Source organism: Mesoplodon mirus (genome assembly GCF_964341445.2).
Source record: "Mesoplodon mirus genome assembly, chromosome: 4".
NCBI classification, from domain to species: Eukaryota; Metazoa; Chordata; class Mammalia; order Artiodactyla; family Ziphiidae; genus Mesoplodon; species Mesoplodon mirus.
In genome coordinates, this window is record NC_138979.1 from 133,674,509 (window position 1) to 133,691,278 (window position 16,770).

At 37.4% G+C, this 16,770-nt stretch overlaps 1 long non-coding RNA gene across 2 annotated transcripts in view; it reads right to left on the minus strand.

Moving 5' to 3' along the window:
• LOC309803362 overlaps window positions 1-16,770 on the minus strand; it is a 166,568-nt gene that overhangs the window by 29,663 nt on the left and 120,135 nt on the right. For both annotated transcript variants that reach the window (XR_014293934.1, XR_014293935.1), the window contains exon 5: window positions 7,776-7,924. This is a non-coding gene — a long non-coding RNA (uncharacterized lncRNA). The remainder of the gene's footprint in view (window positions 1-7,775; window positions 7,925-16,770) is intronic.

Here is a 16,770-nt window from a genome sequence, read left to right on the forward strand (position 1 = left end):
GAGTGAATCCTAGAAGTTAAAGAACCTTTTTTTCTGTTGAGCACATAATTTTTAATGTAATGGTCTTTCACATACTTGATGAAAGAGTTTCGTGAAGAGTATGAAGACACAAAATTAGAAAAACTTGGGCAAAGCTAAATTGCTTTGCTTAAGAAAATGGATATAAAGAATATTGGGAGGTGGGAAGAGTCTGGAACCAGGAGCTAGAGGTTGCATGGAGGCTGGGAAGAACAACTTTGCAGATAAAAGATATATCTGATGGGCTTTTTTTTTTTTTGGAATGAAATGCTGTTCACACTTCCATCTTCTGAAAATGTACATTACTCACCATTACCTAGTGGCATATGTTTGCTGGAGTAGGACATAGGGATAAAAGTGACACTAAAGTCATGTTTGAGTTAAACTCTAAATTTCTTACTCTATTACACAGAGCACTTTAGTTCTCCTCCTCACATTTCTTCAAATTCTTGTGCATACCCTGAGGCTTATATTCCCATATCCCATTGAAAATATTCCCATTGAAAAGATTTGTGCTAAACCAAAAGCAATATATATTACTCCTATAAGAAGAGGCTGTTGTCAGTGGCTATTTAAATAACAATTTTTCCTCTCCATCAAATAAACTTAAAACTCCCCACCAAATTACTAATGGTCATCAAGGCAAGTAATTTTAGTTGAATGTCTGGAATTTTCACACACATCATATCATCAAATAATCCAAGAAAGTTAGTATTATTCTCCCATTTTACAAATGAGGAATTGCAGCTTAGGAATGTTAAGTAACTTCTACAAGGTAATAAAGTATAAAGTAGAAAAAACAGAAATCAGATCCAGATCTCTCTGACACTAGAACTCCACTTTTTTCCCTATAGCATATTATTTCCACACAAATAGTTTGGTCTTAGGTAAAGCATTAGCAATGTATATAGAAAATGCTTGAATTCCTCAGACCAGCATATAATGAGCTTGCTTTTCATCAGTGTCCCTATATTATGAGCTTCAAGACAGATTGAAAGTTTAGTGGCATATTGTCCTCAGGAAGAAGATTCACGGGCATTCAAAATAACCACAAAGAAACTCAAAATGACCAAACATTTAACATACCCAAACCTGTGTCCATGGCATGCTTTGTACCCAGTATGATAATTTACATGGAACAGAACGTTTAATTTGGGAGTTTCAGCTGAGGCACTGAGTTAGGATAGGCAACCGATACCAAAGTGATTTTTGAGAAAAAAAGCATAGGCAGATTTTCAAAACATTATTCAAAAAATGAGATCAAAGTCTGGTTTGTACCCATAGGGAGATATAAAATACTTGAAAAAGTAGAGTTGGGGAGAAGATTTTGTGAGAAAGATGAGGATGCTGTATTATGAGCTGTAACCTGTGGGATAACTAAGAAGAAAGGATGAAGAGGTTTCTGCTCCTTCACCTCAAGCCTAGAGGGAAGGGTGCTTCAATGAGACCACCTAGAGAGATGGAGATCTGACTTCTAGCAGCTTAGGACACAAAGGTTGGCTGTCTCCCTAGGAAAACTTGGAGAGCTGCTTTGGTAACAAAGCAAAGGTGGGTTGTTGCTACATATGAGAGGTATCTGCATTTGCAGTCAAATCATATGTGAGTATTGAATGTAGACCAAATGTGGGCCTCACAGCTGATAGCCTGCCTAAGTCAACTACCTGGGAGGGTCAATGGGACTCCCCCAGCAAGAGACTATGTATGAAGGACAACTGTAATCAGGGTCAGTTTCATGGAGCATGACCTGTGCAGTTACATAGGACCCTGCACTCAGAAGGACTCCATGCTTGATTTAATGCTCTGGATATTCAGATTCTTAATAACTGTGTCTTTGAGCTAGTGTTTTATAAGTCCAAGGAGCCAATATGTCATTTCTTGCTGCCTCATTTGCATAGAGCATTTATGATGTCCCATGAGCACTGAATTCCAGTGAACCCACGATGTGTGGGAGTTCAGTGAGACTCAAAGTGAGTATACAGTGAATGTGTTATGTCTATAACTGAGGAAGCTGAGGTTGCTGACAGGGCCTAGAGGCGATGCCTTGCCTGTGAATCAGAACTTGCTTCGAACACAAAGAGCAGGCAGTGGCATTCTGAGAAATACAAATGACCAAAGAACCCTAATCAAATTTTCTTACTGATTTTATTTCTCTGAATAAACTAACCTCTTATGCTAAAGTGATGACATAGAAGGAAAGGGAAAGCCAGTGCAACTCACAGTTCCTTTTCCTTTCATTTCTCCCTTGCTTATTAGTAAGCCCAAAGTTGAATGTGTTAGTAAAATGTACATAGATCAAGATGTGGAATAAAAAGAGTTGAGTTAGTCATGTGCAGCATTTCTACTGTTCTGTATGTGTATGTTCCAGCTACAATATACAAGGTATGTAATTTCAGTGGTTTTGCATACAAGTTAAATGCTCTTATATTTGCTTTGAAAACTGGCATTGCAAAATATAAAGATGAACAATAAAATCATGTTATTTTTAACTTTTTTTCTTAGAATGACATTAAATAGCAAATAAAAACACCATGACAAGTCAAAAGAGAGGTTATGGAAGAAAGGAAAAAGCTTTATCTTTTAGAACTTTTAAAGACACTTTTCTCCTGCTTTATGAACAGGGGACCCTATACTTCATTTTGTACCAGGCCCTGAAAATTATAGCTGGTACTGACTGCATCAACCACTTAAAACTGTACTCTTTCCCCTTAACTCCCTCTCCTCCTGGGCCTAACGCTGGAGGGTCAAAACACAATTAGCAAGCTGGGAAAAGAGAGGAAATATTAATGGGGTGAGGAGGAAAATGCCCCCCCTATTCCAATCTGATGGGCCCTGTTGGGAAAGTGAAAATTTATCATTAATGTTTTGATCATTGTTGGGAAGTGAATATTCTAGTGTTTGAATTGAGACTGGTTTTGACCTAGAGTGACTTTAGTATAGTCTATTACCTAAATATGAGCAAAAAAGTCACAGAACCAGTCCTCCATCCAGAGAAAAGGAGAGATTATTCCACTAAATAAATCTTAAAGGAGCAGCAGGGAGCAAAAGTAGAGTTGCATTTTTATCATATCTCATGAGTCATGCTTGTTCAATACCCCAGTTACAAATGAAACAAAGTTTGAAGAGGTCTGATCAGAGTTTTGTCTTCAAAAAAAGGAAAACTTTTCTTGGTTTAGAGCACTTCAGCCACAAAAATTACATTGAAAATGATTAGACTCCATAGCTGACTTTTCCTCACAAATTACCCATATGTTCCAGCCCATGTTACAATTTCTTTGAGGAGCATTAAAATGATTTTTCAATTTTCTCACTCAATTTCTTCTATCTCTGCTGAAAATAAGTGATGACATCGTATGATAAGAGCAAGTCATTTTAAATTAGACCAACTTGACTTTTGTCTTGCAGTCAGTCAGATGCAGATCAAATGTGGTTTTTTCCCCATTGAAAAACAAACTGTGGAAAATTAATAAAGAAGCACTTCTTACATTTTTCAAAATATAAAGGTTTTAAAATTCCCCTATTTTAAATCTTCTGTCAAACTGATAAGCTGTGAATTTTAATTTATCTTCAAATTAAAGAAAAAATCTTCACAAGAAAAAAATCCAAGAAATTTATTTATGAAGGATAAGCACAATAAACTTTCTGTTGCAATACATTTCTTTAAAACGTAGAACGGTAATTATTTCAAATATCTATGAAAATTAGCCCCTACTGACTAGCAGATATTTTTCTGTGACTTTTTGCCAGTAGAATAGAATTTTATGCAGAACTTCCAAATCCATGTATCAGAGCATAAAATGCTTTAAAAATATTTTGAGAGAACTATACAAGAAATTTTATTTTGAGCAGAAATTCCAAAAATATAAGTATATGTTGCAAAGTTAAATGTTAAATTTAGAGCAAATAATGAGTACAGTATATTATGGACTCAGCATGTGTTAAAGAATTTGCTGATGAAGTAAATGTTCGTGAATAAACAAATGTGAACTTTATGAGATATGTCTGTCATATACTCTCTGGAAATTATGCAGAAGCAGGAAGAAAACTGGAAAATTCACAAATATATGGAAATTAAACAACACATTCCTGAACAATCAATGGGTCAAAAAATAAATCAAAAGAGAAATCATTATGCAGGGTTGTATGTCAGCGCCTTATGTATTCTTGGTAGCCCCCAAATATGTGGATCTAAATATTTATCATAATACTTCTGGTTCTACTTTTTGGACACATTGCTATGATTGTATTTTGACAAGTTGTATAAATCCCTCTATGAATGTACGAGTTTTAATGATTCTTAAACGACCACCATACATTATGTTGCCTGTAAAATTAAAAAAAAAAAGAGAAATCAAAAAATATCTTGATACAAATGAAAATGGAAACACGACACACCAAAACATATGGATGCAACAAAAACAATTCTAAGAGGGGAGTTTATAATAATAAATGCCTACATTAAGTAAAAAGAAAAATCACAAATAAACAACATAAACTTACAATAGAAGGAACTGTAAAAAAGAACAAACTAAGCCCAAAGTTAGTAGATGGAAGGAAATAATGTTAAGATTGGAGCATAAATAAATGAACTTGAGACTAGAAAGACAATAGAAATGATAAATGAAACTGAGCTGGCAGCAGGAGAATCTCGACTGTGCACCCCACGGGTTTCAGCAATGCAGCAGAAGAGTGCCTTGCCTGTGTGCATACACCAGCTATAGACTGGGAGTTGGAGAACTAGGCAACCACTCACACGTGCCTACCCCAGCCAGGGAGTAGGGTAGTGCTGCAAGGCAGTGGGATAGTGCCCTGACCGCTCAGCCCTGCCTGTCTTAGCAAGGCAGTAGGAGGGTGCCTCCTCCAAGCCCATGCACCTGTGCTACCAGAGAAGGTGGAGAGTGCAATAATGGCATCCACCAGCACCTCCACCTCCAAGGACAGTTTCAACTGACCCTCCATAGATGATTTTAGGTTAGCAAATGAATACCCTTTACATAGAGTAGGCACTTTTCAAACTTCTCTTTCTTTGCTTGGTCCCAGAGCAAGTGAGACTGAATGCAAGCCCTTTAGAAGGGGAAGCTCTGTTTCCTATAGTACTTTGAGTCCCTTGGACATTAGCCCCATTGGTTTTCTAACGGATGTTTTAGGGTTCACCTCTCCAATGCAGATCCCAGGGTGCCTGATGTGGGGCACCAACCCCTCACTCCTCTGGGAGAAGCACAGGACTAGTGAAATCCCTCTCTATTGTTTGTTGCCATGCCAGGGGTAGGGTTTTGCTGAGACTGTGTTTCTGCCTTTCCTACCCAACCTGATGCAGTCTTTTTATCCTCTGTCATGGAGAAGCTGTTCATCTAGTTTTCAGACCTTCTCCAGAAGGAAATGATGCATACATAGCTATAGATTTGGTGTGTCCGTGGGAGGAGGTAAGTTCAGAATCTTCTACACTGTCATCTTGGAACCCCCTCAGGTGATTCTGATATAAACTAAAATTTGAGAACCAGTGGGTTAGCCCAAGAGAACACAAGCATTTGTGTGCATACGTACAACACCTCATAATCTGATAGATCTTGGGGGAGAGGGAGGGCAGAGAGAAAGAGATGCCCTACAATGACAAGATGGGCTAAGTTGTCTTATATAACTTAAAGAACTGAAATTTAGATAGTTATAACCCTCTAAAAAACAAGTATATTAAAAATAATAAAGGAGTGTTCAATTTATTTTATGCTCATCATATGATATCTCTTAGTTACTTGTCACGGACTTCTTTTTCCATTCTCCTTTCTCCTTTGGTTTAGGGAAGTCACTATGGTTAAGCTCACAGGTTCTGGAGCCAGACACTTCTAACTTCAAATCTCAGCTCCCTCACTTTATTAGCTATGCAACTTGGGCATGTAAACCTTTTTCCATTTCCTCATCTGCAAAAGTGGGCATATAATAATTGAGCCTCTTTCACAGGGTTGCTGTAAGGGTTAAATAAATTCATACATGTAAAGCACTTAGTCCCCTATACATAGTAAGTCCTATATAAGTGTTAGCTACTTGGGCTTCCCTGGTGGCGCAGTGGTTGAGAGTCCACCTGCCGATGCCGGGGACATGGGTTCGTGCCCCGGTCCGGGAAGATCCCACATGCCACGGAGTGGCTGGGCCCGTGAGCCATGGCCGCTGAGCCTGCACGTCCAGAGCCTGTGCTCTGCAACAGGAGAGGCCACAACAGTGAGAGGCCCGTGTACCAAAAAAAAAAAAAAAAAAAGTGTTAGCTACTTAATATGCATTCACTTTTTCACTTCTATCGTGTTTTAAGTTATTTGCATCTTAACTCTTTATGTTATAATAAAAGAAGAATTTGGCTTAAAATCTATATATTTAGTACATGGCATTGATTTAGTGATTTCAGTTTAGGACAAAAGAACAATGTGACAATATCTTATTGAAGTACTGGAAAATCATTAACAATCTTTATTTTATTTTAGTTGTTGTTGAATTATGTATTTGAAGGTAATTTATAGCAGTAAGCATTTGGGGGATTATATATAGGTTTGATACTGTTAAGAGTTAACTAAAGCTCTCATCAAAGGGAAAGACTAGCTGGATAGAAACTAGCTTAATTTTGTTTAAAAAGAGTGATGTGGCTGCAGAAGTATGTTTTGCATGTACAAATATGAGTCACAGCAGTGAAAGTATAAAAAAAAAAGAAAAATGTTGATTGTTTTGAATGTTTCCAAAGGGCATACTGAGCCTACAAACATTTTTCTTTCTTTTCATTTGACTTTCTTCTTGGATGTTTCCCTAGGATTTCTGTTAGCAGACTCATTCCGCTTCAGCAAAATGTGGCAACTTCTTCCAAAGCAGCTTTCTCAAACAGAGGGGCCATCAGATCACAAGGAGAGCTAATTCATAATACACATCCCTGCCGCAGCCCACCCCCAAGGGTTTATCAAATTTTCTCAGAAGGGGTTCCAGGCATATGTACTTAGAAAAGCCTCCTCAAGGGACCAAGGTATTCTGCTCCCTGTCTCACATTAAGCCCTCACCTCTCACAAACCATACACACACATAACTGCAAACTACTGTTCTAGATGGCAGCTGGTTCCCCAACAGAAACATTCAAACCATGTGCTCCACACGAAACAGCACAGCATGGTCGTTAAAACCTCAGGCTCTGGAGCCAAGTTGGGTTTGAACTCAGGCCCTTGTATGTGTGACCCTGGCCAATTCACATGTCTAATGCTACTGTTAATAGTATCAGCTATAAGTAACATTGAGTGTTTTCTATGTTCCAGGCACTGCAATAAACACTAAGCATGGATTAACTCGTTTATTTCTACAACAAACCTATGAAGTAGGTGCTATCATTATCCAAATTTTATAGATAAGGAAATTGAGGCTTAGAGAAAGGGAAAGTAATTGTTAATTTGTTTAAAATTATACACCCAATCAGTAATGGAGCTGGGATAACACCCAGGTTATCTCACTCTAGGGATCGTGCACTTGGCCAATTCATTATATTGACCCTCAGAGATACAAAGAGAGTAAAAGAGAAAAACCTACAAAGAAAAACAGGAGTTCATGAATCTAAAATAGAAAGAATCAAAATGAGAATCTATGAATTGTATTAGCCTGGCACTCTGCCAGAAAATAGAGACGATCAGAAAAATAGGAATGGTGGGTAAGGTTCAAAGGAATTAATGGGGTGGTTGCCCATAAAAGCATTTTACAGACCCAAAAGGGATTCCCATACCAGCTTCTTCCCCGCAACTAACCTGTTAAATGAAGAATGGCAGATGTCATTTTCACACTTGGCCTTATTAATAGATTTTCCTGAAAGCACTGAATGGCAGGCTAGTACGACAGATGTTCAGCATGTCTAGAAATCATCAAGTCCAAAGATACAGGGCTCTGGGAGGGAGGTCTGAAATGGAATGAAAGAAAGGGAGACTAAACAAAACAGATGCTATTTTGGAAAAGTTGCGGGTAAGATTGAGGCAAAAAAATACAGGCTAATTTTGCACCAAAAAAAGAACTTCTTGACTTTGTATTGAACAATATTTACCCAATTATAATTATGTGAATACTATTTACGGCTCTCAACTTTTCAAATCAACCTATGGACTAATCACAAAAGACCTAATTTTGGTTACAAAACAGAGTATAACTATTATAGTGTTATGGGTTCAGCTGTGAGAAAAACTCAAAATACTGGTGCCTTCAACATGACAGAAGTTTATTGTCCTTTCATATGAAGAGAGTCTATAAATAAGCAGTCTAGGGCTGGTATGGTGCCATCAGGAGAGACCCATGCTTCTTCCACCAACATGGGGCTTCTACCTCAGGACCCACAATGGCTGCTCAAGCATCAGACATAATATCCACATTCCAAACAGCAGGAAGGAGGAAAACATGGAGGAAAATGTGGCCTCTCCCTCTAGGGACATTTCCTGGAAGTCACATTGGACACTTCTACTTACATCCTATTGGCCAACCACACGGCCACACCTGATCACAGGGAGACTGGGAAAGGTAGTTTCTATTCTGGGCAGCTATGTGTACAGCTAAAATAGAAATTTTGTTACTAATGCAGAGGGGAGGAATGGTTATTGGGTGAGAATTATCAGCTTTTGCCACAGTTATCATCCTTGACAATGTAAGAGACAATAGAAATTCGAAGATGAAAGTAGAGAAGGGAGCTGAAGAGAAGGGTATAAATAGTTACAAAATAAGGAGTTAAGAAATATTATTTATGTTTACAGAAAAATTAAAAGTACAAGTAAGAAATTTAAAATACTGTATGACATAGCTATTGGGAAGAGAAAAAGAATGCAGGTGGGTAATTAGTGTAAGAAATTTGAATCATAAATCTTTTATGTTCTTTCTGGGAAACAGATCTAGGGAGGAAAGAGAAGGCATGGGAAAGTGGGCTGGAAGATAAAGAGAGACAGTGAGAGTCAACCTCCTGGGAGAAGGGAGACCATGAATTTAATACATAACAAATTAAATAGAGAAATTTTGCTTTAAGAGTACAGTAAATGTTAGTCTCTAAATTAAAGACTTGTGGACTTATTCCATTTATGAACCCCCTTCCTCCCACCAAAAACAAAAAAAGTAACAGTTTTTAATCTAGTCATGGTTCATATGCATGGAAGAAGTGATAATGATATAACTTTATGAATGAAAAGTGAAAATTGAAGTTAAACCATACACAGAAAAAAATGTGGTGCCTTTTAGCTCCAAATTCCTTAAAAATGTCAAGTCTTTTTCAGAATTTCCTCAAACATCTCTGTTCACTCTGTTACCTTTCAGTCAAACCTGCTTTTCCACAGGCACTGCCATTTGGAAAAAAGTTTAAACCACCTTATATATTTTTTACGCATCTCCTTAATTATTAATGTTGAAAATGTCAGAAAAGTATTCTCTAAATTCTTTTAACATATTCTATGTTTACGTATATTTTAAGATCCTGAAAAAAGTCACAATGTTTTCTTGTATTTCACTAATATTTTTAAGAATTTCAGTTGCATCATAGGTTAAATAGGCTTGGAATGTAAACTATCATTTACAGTATAGTTTTTCAATAGGAGAATATGCTCTGAGTGCCAAACAATAATAACTTGGAAACATAAACCCATCCTGGAAGGACTATTATACTCTGATGCCTTAATTCATCTGACCCATGGATCTATGGCTACAACCTGAAAAGTTGATGTCATGATAATGAAGGTGTGAACTGAAAAATAAGATGAAAACTAACACTAGATGTGACTTTTTTATTGTATTACTTTGTGCTGTCTAAGAAAAATGGCATACATTTCTGGAGCAATGCCATGTTTGAAATCCTGCAGTTTTATGTAACATCAGCAGAATAGAGCCTAATGTCAGCAGTGGTTTCCTGAGCTGATCATATATCTTGAAGGGAAGATATCAGCTTCCCAAAGAGAATATTATATGCCAAGCAATGCAGTATAAGGTACTGAATCCTATCGTTCGACTGTATGGGACAAGATTCAGTCATACACACCTACAATCATGGGAGGCAGTGATAAAAATATGTTATCAATTTTACTGGCCATTCAATGAAGTTTATCTATTAATTACAAATGATTAGCCTTCTGTGAAAGTGATTTAGTAAATAGTTTTTGTCCATCCAACAGAACCCTAAACTTTAAGCATGAATATTAAAATGTGTGAAAATGGGCAAATACTCTGTAATACTGCATTTCACCAAAAATTCTTAGAAGATATTTTTCCCAATTAAAATTTGCCTTGTGTTGCAGATGCCTAAAACTGAGGAATTTTTGAAAGGCCAGGTGTAGCAACAGAGCTTTGAGTTGACTCTCACCTTACTAATAAGTATTATACTTCTTGGTTCATGTAAGGGTCAAATTTCCCTGCTAAGTATAGCCATTCAGTTTTGTTTACTTACAAAAAATATTTTTAACAAATGGAAAAGGACTAAGGACAATTTTCACAAACAGCACTCTCGGAAAGAAAAACTTTGTTATCCTTGGTTTCTTTTCATTATACATTACTTTGTTCTGCTGTAATTGACAGGAAGAAAATCTTCTTCAGAATTGCTGACTTCAGAATATTTCATGCCATTCTGTGACTGTTAGAATAAAATATTTAAGAAAGTGAATTTTTTCTGTAGAATTCTCTAAACTTTGGCTGTTTTCTGTTTTGTGGTTTTTGTTTTTTGGGGGGATTTTTTGTTTGTTTTTTGCTTTTTTTTTCTCTCCCCCTCTGTGAGGCATACGGGATTTTAATTCCCCAACCAGGGATCAAACCCATGCCCCCTGCATTGGGAGCATGAAGTCTTAACCACTGGACCACCAGGGAAGTCCCTGGCTGTTTCTTTTTCCATATTTATCTACAATTTAGCTGAAATTGCTCTGACTATTGATCACAGAACAAACATGATACTTGAAGAGACTATACATATTTATTATATCATATTCATGACCTTTTTCTTGTGTTTTAATTCTACTTTGCAATTTATAAATCATTTGTAAGCTCTGAGTAAGCTCATCATTGTGGTTGTATACTCACTTCTATCAGGAAGACAAGACTGTCTTATGTTTTTGAAGGAAACTTCATTCCTTCCCTTGAAGGCAACATGTTTTAGATATTTGGAGTAGCGTTGATAAAGGATCTCTCTGGTTTAAATAAAAGAATCCACTTCCAAAAAGCCTCTCCTTCAACTTGCCCTCTTAAATTTCAGAGTTTCTTGTATCTCCTTCCTCCATCTCCCAAGTTACATTAAGTAGTCTTCTGAGTTGATCTGAAGTACATTTTCAGTGAGATCCAATATGAAGATGACTCCCATCTACACTTCCAGCCACATTTCTCCTGAGCCCTACTACTACAGGAAAACTGTCTTCACCCTTGCATGTCCCAAATACTCAAAACTATACTTATCTTCTTTCCCTCACATTTTATAAAGCCTCCTGTGAAGCTTATCTTAATAAATAACACCTCTGTTACCTGAACTGGACATGAGAATTACCCTAAAATTTTCCCTTTCTCTAGTTCCCCAAGCATCCGATCAATCCAATAAATCCTATGGATCTGTTATATCAGAATGGTCCCAGCAGAGCCCAGCAGAAATATGGCACGAGTTGCTAAAGACCTCAATTCCATGCCCACTTTCTCACCCCTTATTCACATGGAAATCTACTTTCTTAAGCTTCAGGGTTTGGCGGGCTGAAGGAAAGAGAAAGGAGATCAGTCCGCAGGACTCAGATGAAATAGTTAAATAGTATGGAAATGGAGAGCAGTATGGTAACTATTTCCCAACTAGTTCAAAGAGATTAATCTGACCCTCTATAGTGAATGGGACGCAAGCAGAAGCCAAAGGCTTTTTTAATGAGGGTAATTATAAGACTGTGTAGTTCTGGCCCCTTCACTTCACCTCTGGACACCTGCATTTGACTATTGCCTGGCTTTCCTGTATCTTGTGACACTCCTTCCAGTGACCCTCCACAGAGCTACCAGAGCAGTCCATAGCTTCAAAGTGATACATCCAATGTGCTGCCCTGTTCTCCCCATCAGTCCCGTGCTCTGGCTCCTTCAAACCACTAGTAGTTACCTGAATATATCCTATTGTTTCATGCCACCATGATTTCACATATACTGTCCCCTCTTCTTGGGTTACCCTCCTTCTTCCTCAAACGGCCAATATACTAATATTTATTTATTCTTTAAAACTACACAGGCATTGCCCTCCAAGGAAAGCCTTTCCTGCCCCCTAGAATGATGTATATACCCATTGTCTGTGTCCCCAAAGCACTCTACATTTACCTCTATCACACTCACCCACTGTTTTAAGGTCTTTGAGGAAGTATTAGTCATCTTTCTTTTATCCCTGTATGGCGTGGCACATAATAGATACACAGTAAATTTTTCTGTATAAACAATATAACATTGTTTCCATAGAAATATATTTTCCTAGTTCCAAACAAATTGGTATACAAATATATTTTGTGGGACTTCCCTGGTGGCGCAGTGGTTGAGAGTCCACTGCCGATGCAGGGGACGCGGGTTCGTGCCCCGGTCCGGGGGGATCCGGCATGCAGCGGAGCGGCTGGTCCCGTGAGCCATGGCCGCTGAGCCTGCGCATCCGGAGCCTGTGCTCCGCAACGGGAGAGGCCACAGCAGTGAGAGGCCCACATACCATAAATAAATAAATAAATAAATAAATAAATAAATAAATAAATAAATAAATAAATAAAGTGAACTCAGTCTGTTCAGAAGTTTTATAGACTCTATTCTGGGAAATTGAAAATCACTTCATATACCACACATGAATAATCAATTGTCAAAGAGAATACAATCAAATACACTAACTCAAAAGCTTCATCAAATATAATTTAACTTTTATTAATTCAGCACCTTCTTCATATCTTGGAATGCCTCATAGGCATAATCATGAACATCAATTTCCTTTGTATTATAAATAAAAGAAGCTTACATAATGATAAAGGTTTTTAGCCTTGATACTGGGACATTTGGTATATTAACATTTATTATTATTTTTCCAGAATTAATTCTAAGTTGTATGGCATGCATTTTACAGGGGATGTTCTTAGCTATAGTTGTACTTCCAAACAACCCTTCCAAGAATTTTGAAATAGAAGGTATGGAGAGATCCCAGATCCAACCCAAACTCAGTTGGAATTGCAATGAAAGTCACCTTTCTTCTGTCAAATTGTAACTTAGCTAAATATATCCAAAGTCAGAGATCCCTATAGTACAAAACACATAGAAAATTCTTTAAATGTCCTGCAGAGAAAAACCCTCTAAAGGTGCACAACATATTCACTTTTCAAAGATCATTTGTTCAACTTGCTGGTGAACAACTATTTAAACAAAATTAATATGCAAGTCCAAAAGACAAAAATAGTCCTTTCTCTATCTTGCTAAGTATCTTCTATTTTCAGAAATACTGTATACATATTTTCCCAAATAAACATAAAAGGGCTCTTCCTGAGGGCTTCCCTGGTGGCGCAGTGGTTGAGAGTCCGCCTGCCGATGCAGGGGACACGGGTTCGTGCCCCAGTCTGGGAAGATCCCACATGCCGCGGAGCGGCTGGGCCCGTGAGCCACGGCCGCTGAGCCTGCATGTCCGGAGCCTTTGCTCCACAATGGGAGAGGCCACAACAATGAGAGGTCCGTTTACCGCAAAAAAAAAAAAAAAAAGGGCTCTTCCTGAACATTGTGCTAGAAACACAGCATCTAGTAATAAATATTATAATTATAGAAAAACTCTTTACTTGAATAAATCATGTATGCCCCATGCACCACTAGCTGACTCTCTGTATTATGATTTGAAATGCCTTTCACATTAAGACATGTGTTATTATTTTGTATATGAAGATGAAGATACTGAGCTGCCACCAGTGTGACTTGCATTTTGAGCTGTTTTTTCAAACAGGAATCATAGGTTTTCTCTTAGCCACTCACTTTTGATCAGTGGCAAGTATGTGTGAGCTGGCCACCTGGAATTCTAGCATTGTCTGTAGCCCCATAATAGAGATTTATTCTGCATAATATAACAGGCATTTGAGAGGATGGAACTGATGACCTTGACTTCAGCCACATGAGTAGTAGATTTCAACCAACCAAGATAGCTAACCTTAAAGATACACTAACTATAACTCTATAAAGCAAATTATGCATTCAGAAATAAAACTGGATGGATGCTTCCAGAGATATCAATATCATGATCATGGTTGTTCTCACTTAAAAATTAGATTCCATAGCTCTACTCATTGCTGAATACTGACAGCTTCCAAAAGAGCTAAAGTAAAAAAATCCATTAAATTAGCACATACTTCAGTGTGAACACTAGTCCTTTGATACATACGAAATCTTGGATGATGGTGTTTGTAACCAACTAACATTATATCTTCCCTTTTCAGACTGTTTTTCCCAGATGATGTCTCTTTTTCACACTCTGAATTTTTTTATTAGCACTTCTCCATGAAATGGACCTTTTTATTTTTAGCTTTGCCTAGATTAAATTCCCTTTGATGTATATTTCAAGCTTCCCTTTTGACTAGCTCAGTGTTATAGACCTCACTATATCCTTATTCAAATGGCAGGCACGACAATGTTGCCTTCTCTAATCACAGCAGCATCCCCTAACAGAAGCTATTCCAAGACTCTTGGGGAAAAAATTCATGTTTAATCTATGAGGAGAAATTTAAGATGGCAGGATTTCATTTTTCTAATGTATATACATGTGTATAAGATACAAGAAACACAAGAAAGTGCTGCTTAAAGCTTTTTGCTTTGTTTTGTTAATACAAAAGCAATATGTAGGATCTATTGTACTGAATTACAATTATTTTGGCTTAATTTGACTACTATGGCACTTGGAATGCAACGTTTAAGGAACACCAACAAAATGAAGTTCAAATGAAGGACTCAGATTTCAGACAAATACAAATTAAGAAGTAATAAAATAGCTACATTGACAAGATTATCCCAGCTTTTCTTCTTCCTATCAATAGAGGGATATTTATTTACTTAAAATACTATTTTCAAAGAAAACATTATGACAGAAAATTAAAGAGCTATAAACCTCTACAGAAGGGATATTCACTCAGACAAGAGGAAATAGAAACACCTAAGTCCCAAAAGTTTCGATAAGTAATTTTTCAAACTTATATTTTCATGTATAGTTAACAATAAAATCTCATTGTTTTATGAATATATATATATGCCCCAAAAGTTTTTAAAATCTTCTTCACATTATATCTTATTTCCAAATGGAAAACCAGTATTTCCATTAGAGGTTCAGCTTTTACTCAAGCATATCTCTAATGGTTCAAATTTTACTTTTCAATTAAACATTATAAATTGAGCATGCAAAAGAGTATGTATAAGATAGTAGTCGCTGGGCTTCCCTGGTGGTGCAGTGGTTGAGAGACTGCCTGCCGATGCAGGGGACACGGGTTCGTACCCCGGTCTGGGAAGATCCCACATGCCGCGGAGTGGCTAGGCCCATGAGCCATGGCCGCTGAGCCTGCATGTCCAGAGCCTGTGCTCCGCAACGGAAGAGGCAAAAACAGTGAGAGGCCCGTGTACCGCAAAAAAAAAAAAAAAATAGTAGTCGCTGACTTCTGTTTAGTGACTATGAATAAGATAATAATCACTAATTTAGTTTATAGCTTAATGGGTGAACAGGACATATGCATCAATATAAGTCAAGGTAGAGCAATAGGAGCTAAAATGGAGGTATAAGGTGTTACAAATCAAAGTTGAGAGAAATCCCAACTGATTTGAGAGTGTTATGACTCTCCTGAAGGAAAGAGTAACTGAGGTGCATCTTAAAAGTTGACTATAAATCGTAGAGGCAGATGTAAGGAACCCAAGATGTAAGGGAGATGAAGGAAAAGGAAAAGTGTCAACGTGGCATAATGTACAGAGAGGACAATAAGTAGCAGTCTAGTTGGGTTGAACTGTGGAGTTTCAAGAGGAAAAGAATGGAAAATTAAGTTGGAAAAAGGTAGGCCAAGGTAATTTCATTTGAGGCAAAAGAAGGAATTTGTACTTTATTCTAGAAGTATAGAATTTATAGTTGAACTGAAGAGCCATCTAGAACAGCTTGCTGATTTTTCAGTTGAAAAAAAACTAGAAGCCCAGACAAATAACATGAATTTTCCAAGATTACATTGCTTGTTAGTTTCAAGGCCAGGATACGAATCAAAGTCTCCAGATCCCCAATCCTTCCACTCCTCTGCTTCTGAACAGAGGAGAGACACATTCAGAAATGTGTTGTGCAAAGATCACTCTGGTGGCATCTACACAATAGATTGAAAATGAGAATGAAAAGAAGCAGAGATTCTATTTAGAAGACTAAGTAGACTAGTCTAGGTGGGAGATGAGGGCCTGAGCTAAAGTGAGAATAATGAGAATGGAAGGAGCAGACAGATTTGAGTAGCATTTCCCAAACTGCTAGTTGTGTGGGGTCGTAAGTGATGTGAGGAGGAAAAAATGGTTCTCGTTCATTTAATTTTGGAAATGCTAGCTTAAACCAAGATAAGCATCTTCACTACAGGATTTCTAAGAGATTTTACCATCTTAATGTGGAATAAGAATCTCCCAGAGGGAGGTAGAGAAAACGGCATTCCTCAAAGTGTTTTAAACAGAGAATTTTTTTAAATGAAACAACTATTAAAGTAAGTTTTCATAGAAAACCAACTGTGAAACACTAAGTCAAAGATATAGGATAAATATGAAGGATTTTGCAAGTGATTG